General features: G+C 34.5%; 1 pseudogene; it reads right to left on the bottom strand.

The window, feature by feature from the left end:
• Nucleotides 1-1613: 1613 nt before the first annotated feature.
• Nucleotides 1614-2345, bottom strand: LOC114383913 (annotated as a pseudogene).
• Between the last annotated feature and the right edge of the window lie 3655 nt (nt 2346-6000).

The following is a 6000-nucleotide window of genomic DNA, read 5'->3' as shown; positions in this document are numbered from 1 at the left end:
GAGCAACCTTTGTGTAGGCACATTGTAGCACAGGTTCTAGGCCAAGCCAAAGCACCTAATGTGTCCATGATCAAGTTCACCCGTAGTTCGTGCACTGCTGTTAGTGGCACTTTCCCAGCTAACACTGCTGCCACAAAGTTGTTTGCATTCTGCTCTGAAAGATTCCATTTCTCTGTTATTTATAGAGGAAAATAGGAAATACCAGGTCAAATAACAAACTAGTTTAGAAATGAAAATAACAAATTACTTAACATAATTTAGCTTTTTTGTTGATGATACCTCAACTGTTTTGATTTTAAGTCTGCTTCAAAGAATCTCTCAAGTTTCTGTTCCGGTTTGAAATTTATAATTACTGCTTATAATTTAAATTATGTTAAATAAAGATTTTAGTAAAACTCTTATAATTAATATTAAAAACGTTACATAAAAAACACTTTTATTTTGGCTGTAGGCAGTAGCTACCCTCTGTTTTTACACTTGTTTTGCAGCTTGTAGCTGTTGTTGTTTTTTTGTTCTCCAATCCAAGTCCACATGAAGTTGTTGATAATAAAAAACAAGAAATTTCCATTCTTCTTTTTTTTTTTTAGTAAGTACCACAATATTGTGTTTGGATGCATCTGTGAGCTTGAGTAAAACAGTTCCTCATATCTTTCCTTAGTACTTCAAATAGTGGTAGCTTTAACTACCTGAAATAGGGATTACAGCTAATAAAATTCGAAATCAATTAAGTTCATCACGCTTGTAATCTGGCTTCTTTTAAAGTCATCAAAATGATTAGACAGATTATAGCCACATTATTGGTGCGTGGTAATGCGCTCGTATATAACTAGAGACTTGTCATTTGTCCGCTTCTTTTGACTTTTTTGGTACCCATCCACTATAGTTAGCACTAATTTTGTATTGTCATGGGTTTGACCATCCGCTGGTATATAACTAGAAATTTGTCGGTTAAACTATTTTTTTCTGCCTTATAGTTCCTATTTTAAATTTTAGTCCTTGCACAAAAAAATTGTGAGTTATAGTAGCTGTATGAGAAAACATTAAGTTTTAGCCTCTACACTTGCATAAGAATTATTAGTTTATACTCTGATGATAAATCGCATGTTGTCATCCATGCCATACAACAACATACTAATAAGTTCTAGAAAGGTCTTAGTTATACTCAGTTGTAATGACTTTAACCCGAAAATCAATTTTCTGCTGTAATCACAGGTTCTTGAATTGAATAATAAAGTATATTTGGGATGTTGTGTTCGAGTTTTTATTGCTAAAGGAAACGGTGAATATACCTCCAATAGAAGGTAATGTACATATTTAATGAAACTGTGCAATTGCTTTGCCTCTTGTGACTGTTTGTCGACAAAAACTCCACTTTTTAAGCAATTCTTATTTTTAAACTGTACATTTTACTAGCCATGGTGGTATTTTACTACCACTGGTGTAGTTCATGGATAAGGTTTGCATAGATAGAAGAGAGAGTGAGTAGAGAGAAAGAAAGAGACACGTGAGAAAATTGTAATCGGACACCGTTCAATGTATAGTGATCCTCATATTTTTATAACAAGGTTAACAGAGTAGTGCATAAGAACACTTCCCCTCAAGCTGGAGCCTTACTAGAAAGAGACCATGTACATTACAACTTTGTTTTAGGTTGCCTTTGTAGCTTCAAAGTGGTTGTGTTGTGGCAGCAACCACTTTGATATCTGTTAATTTATCAGACTCCTCAACCTTATGAGCTAAGGATTCAAACTCCTCCCTTGAAATTGTAATTCTTGCACCAGGTTCAGAAGGTGATGAATGACAAGGAGTAGTTCTCATAGATAACACCTTAATCTGGTCAACAACACTTGCCTATGCTGCATTAGGTGGTTCCACTTCTTCCACCGCTACTTTAACCTTTGTTTCTGCATCTTCTAACAGAAGTTTAGCCACTGCAGCTTTGATCTTCAATTTTGCAGTGTCATTCTTCATATGTTGTATTTCCCTCCTTGTTTTTTTAGTAAAGAAAACAATTGTTTCAATGTCAAGATCATTTCCTCTAATGCTCCTCTAGCTTTAGATTTTCCTGTCAAGTAGCCTTTTTGTTCAAACTCGCTTTTCCAGAGCTGTACCTGCACATTCTCAACAATGGATTCAATTTTGGATTCTTTTTCCTTCAATTCAGAGTGTCCTCTTTTTACTTTCTCCAGCTCCATCCTAAGATCTTCCACCATGCTTCTAGGGGTGTCTTCCTGTCCTGTTACTTTCTGCAGTGATTCCTTAGCACCACCAACATCCTGAGTGACATGTCTCAAAGAGTCGAAGTCTGATGTCTTTTTGAAGAACCAGTTCCCTATTCTTCCCATTCAGTTCCCCACCTTTGTCGAGTCTAATCAGTCATCACAACACATTGTAAACATCAAAATCAAAATAATCCAAACATATCAGACATCTATTTTCAAATCCACACACATAACAACCACCAAGTATAATTTTATGCATCCTCATCAAAATATTATTTGTTGATGTATTAGGCTAGCAGTTCAGCTCCTTCATTATATGGACTTATTCGATACGCACCATTAACGTCATGTAACTTAGCTATGCATAAAAAAATAAATATGAAATTGGAGCAACCCCTTTGTTGACCATGAAATTGTCAATCCTCGCATCCTCTTCGAGATTGTCATCCCTACAATGATTCTAAATGCTGAAATTCTAATAAACCTGCAAAACCTTCTCACTTCTTGCAGGATTCACATGAACCCGCGTCAAACAATTGAACGTAACCCCATTAGGATCCCACCCTGCATCGATCATGTCCGATACAACATCATGAGGTTACATAATTTTGGAAAGTTCTGGAATCATTCTTGAGTTTTGTGTTTGACTTCCATTACATAGTCCACCCCAAATCTATTTATTTATTGCATGGCTTTTAGAGGTTACCAAGTTGTATAGGGGTTTGTTTTGTTATATGGAAACTCAGTTTCAATCAGTTCACATTTAGAAAAATTCGAAAGACTGGAATTGCAAGATTTTATATCAATAAATATGAAAATAGCACAAACATATATGAGTACATACAAATTTCCGAAGTACTTAAGTGGGTGATATTTTTCACTCACACTTCCTTTTTGGCATTGTGTTAATACAAGAATAGTATCTCTTATGCTTTTCAACTTTGTTTGTTCTTAATTTGCTTCATTTAACAATGAATACTTTATTTGTATGGCATTGTCACATTTATGTCATTAGTTATTATATTGTTGGTTCACATGAAACTATTTTGTAGTACTACATTCTACTTCATTGAGTGAGCCATAGTTCCCTGTTTGAGGTTCAATACAACAATTAATACGAATAGTTTGGATTAATTGTTGTATTGAATCTTGAATTGTCCATTTGGACAGTTTGGGAAGACAATTTTTTTTTACTTCATTTTCACTACAAATTTAACTAGGTTGTGTTACTTTTAACTAGATTTCGGGCACTGCATCTTGCTTTGTTCTCTGGGTGCATACATGATCGAGATGAATTGTTGTGACCGCTTTCATGTCGTGTACTTGGAGACCAAAGCGAAATGCTGCTGAAATTTAGTTAAAAATAACACAACCTAGTTAAATTTTTAGTGAAAATGAAGTAAAAAAATGTTTTCCCGAATGGGGTAGGGTCACACCATTTTTTAAATAAAAGAGAGGTTCGCATGCATATCGAATAATGTACCTCGTCTGACAGTACACCCAAGATGGATAAGAATTGGATGAAAACAACACGCATAACTGAAGAGTACGAAAATGGGGTTGAAGGTTTCTTAAAATTTGCTAAAGATAATGCATCCGACGTTGGTGGATTATACTTCTGTCCTTATGTTAAATGTTTGAATGGCCGATGACAATGTTTGGATGACATTAGAACACACCTTATCTATGATGGTATCTGTCCTACTTATACAAAATGGATATGACATGGTGAGTTACCAGAAATGTCATCAACCCTTCCAACTGGTCCAATTGATGAACAAGTCGGTGATCATATGGAAGACATGCTACGTGATCTTGGATAAGAGGGTTCTAAGCAAGCACATGCACCGCATTATGACACCTTAGATAATGATTCGAAGATTCCATTGTTTATTGGATGCACTAAGTACACACGATTATGAGCGGTGTTAGCTTTGGTCAATTTGAAAGCAAGATTTGGGTGGAGTGACAAAAGCTTCAATGAATTACTGTTGTTATTGAAGAATGTGCTTCCTAGAGATAACACGTTACCAAAGACTCATTATGAGGCAAAGAAGATATTATGTCCTGTTGGCATGGAATACCAAAAAATACATGCTTGCATTTTGTATAGACATGAGTTTGTTGAATTGCACAACTGCCCTACATTGTTATCTGTAGAAGCAAAGCTTCATGGTGAATCAAAGGTGATTCAAAAGTGTTTTGATGATAAAAATGATGATAACACAAGATGATGACAAAGGTGATGACAAAAAGCTCAAAGATCAATCAAAGAACAACCCAAGTGAATCAAAGATCAATCAAAGAACAACTCAAGTGAATCAAGAACAATTCAAGAGTTCAAGATAAGAATCAAGAAGAATTCAAGACTCAAGAAGAAAGTTTAGAGTCAAGAATCAAGATTCAAGGTTCAAGATCTCAAGAATCAAGATCAAGATTCAAGAATCAAGAGAAGGCTTAATCAAGATAAGTATGAAAAGTTTTTCTCAAAAATTGAGTAGCACATGATTTTTCTCAAAACATGTTTACCAAAGAGTTTTTACTCTCTGGTAATCGATTACCAGATTGTTGTAATCGATTACCAGTAGCAAAATTGTTTTGAAAAAGTTTTCAAATTGAATTTACAACGTTCCAATTAATTTCAAAAAGCTATAATCGATTACAATGTTTTGGTAATCGATTACCACTGCCTTTTGTAGAAGCAAGGATTCATGGTGAATGTGATTCAAAGGTGTTTTGATGATAACAATGATGAATATAAAAGATGATGACAAAGGTGATGAACAAAAAGCTCAAAGATCAAAGAACAACTCAAGTGAATCAAGAACAAGTCAAGAGTTCAAGAATCAAGAAAAATTCAAGACTCAAGAAGAAAGCCTAGAATCAAGACTCAAGATCTCAAGAATCAAGATCAAGATTCAAGAATGAAGAAAAGACTCAATCAACATAAGTATTAAAAAGTTTTTTCAAAACTTTGAATAGCACATGAGTTTTTGACAAAACCTTTACCAAAGAGTTTTTACTCCCTGGTAATCGATTACCATATTGGTGTAATCGATTACTAGTAGCAAAATGAGTTTAAAAAAGTTTTCAAACTGAATTTACAACGTTCCAATTATTTTCAAAAGGCTGTAATCGGTTACAATGTTTTGGAAATCGATTACCAGTACCCTTGAACGTTGAAATTCAAATTCAAAGGTGAAGAGTCACATCCTTTCACTTAAAAGCTTTGTGTAATCGATTACACTAATTTGGTAAGCGATTACCAGTGATTGTTTCTGAAAAAATCAAAAGATGTAACTCTTCAAAAAGGTTTTGATTTTTTCAAATGGGTTTTAAGTTTTTCTAAAAGTTATAACTCTTCTAAATGGTCCTTTTGACCAGACATGGAGAGTCTATAAAAGCAAGGCTTTGTTTTGCATTTCAACAATATTGAATACTTTTCCAATCATTTCATTACAATCCTTTAGAAGCCTTGAATCTCTTTGAACTTCTTCTTCTTCTTTGTACCAAAAGCTTTCTGAAGTTTTTTGGTTTTCCAAACCTTGAAAACTTGTGCTATTCATCTTTTCATTCTCTTCTCCCTTTGCCAAAAAGAATTCGCCAAGGACTAACCGCCTGAATTCTTTTTGTGCCTCTCTTCTCCCTTTTCAAAAAGAACAAAGGACTAACCGCCTGAATTCTTTTGTGTCTCCCTTCTCCCTTGTCAAAGAATTCAAAACGACACAGTCTGAGAATTCTTTTGATTCTTCCCATTCCCTAATACAAAAGTGTTCAA

Source organism: Glycine soja, chromosome 14, assembly GCF_004193775.1.
Source record: "Glycine soja cultivar W05 chromosome 14, ASM419377v2, whole genome shotgun sequence".
Taxonomy (NCBI): domain Eukaryota; kingdom Viridiplantae; phylum Streptophyta; class Magnoliopsida; order Fabales; family Fabaceae; genus Glycine; species Glycine soja.
This window is presented reverse-complemented; position numbering and strand designations above follow the sequence as displayed.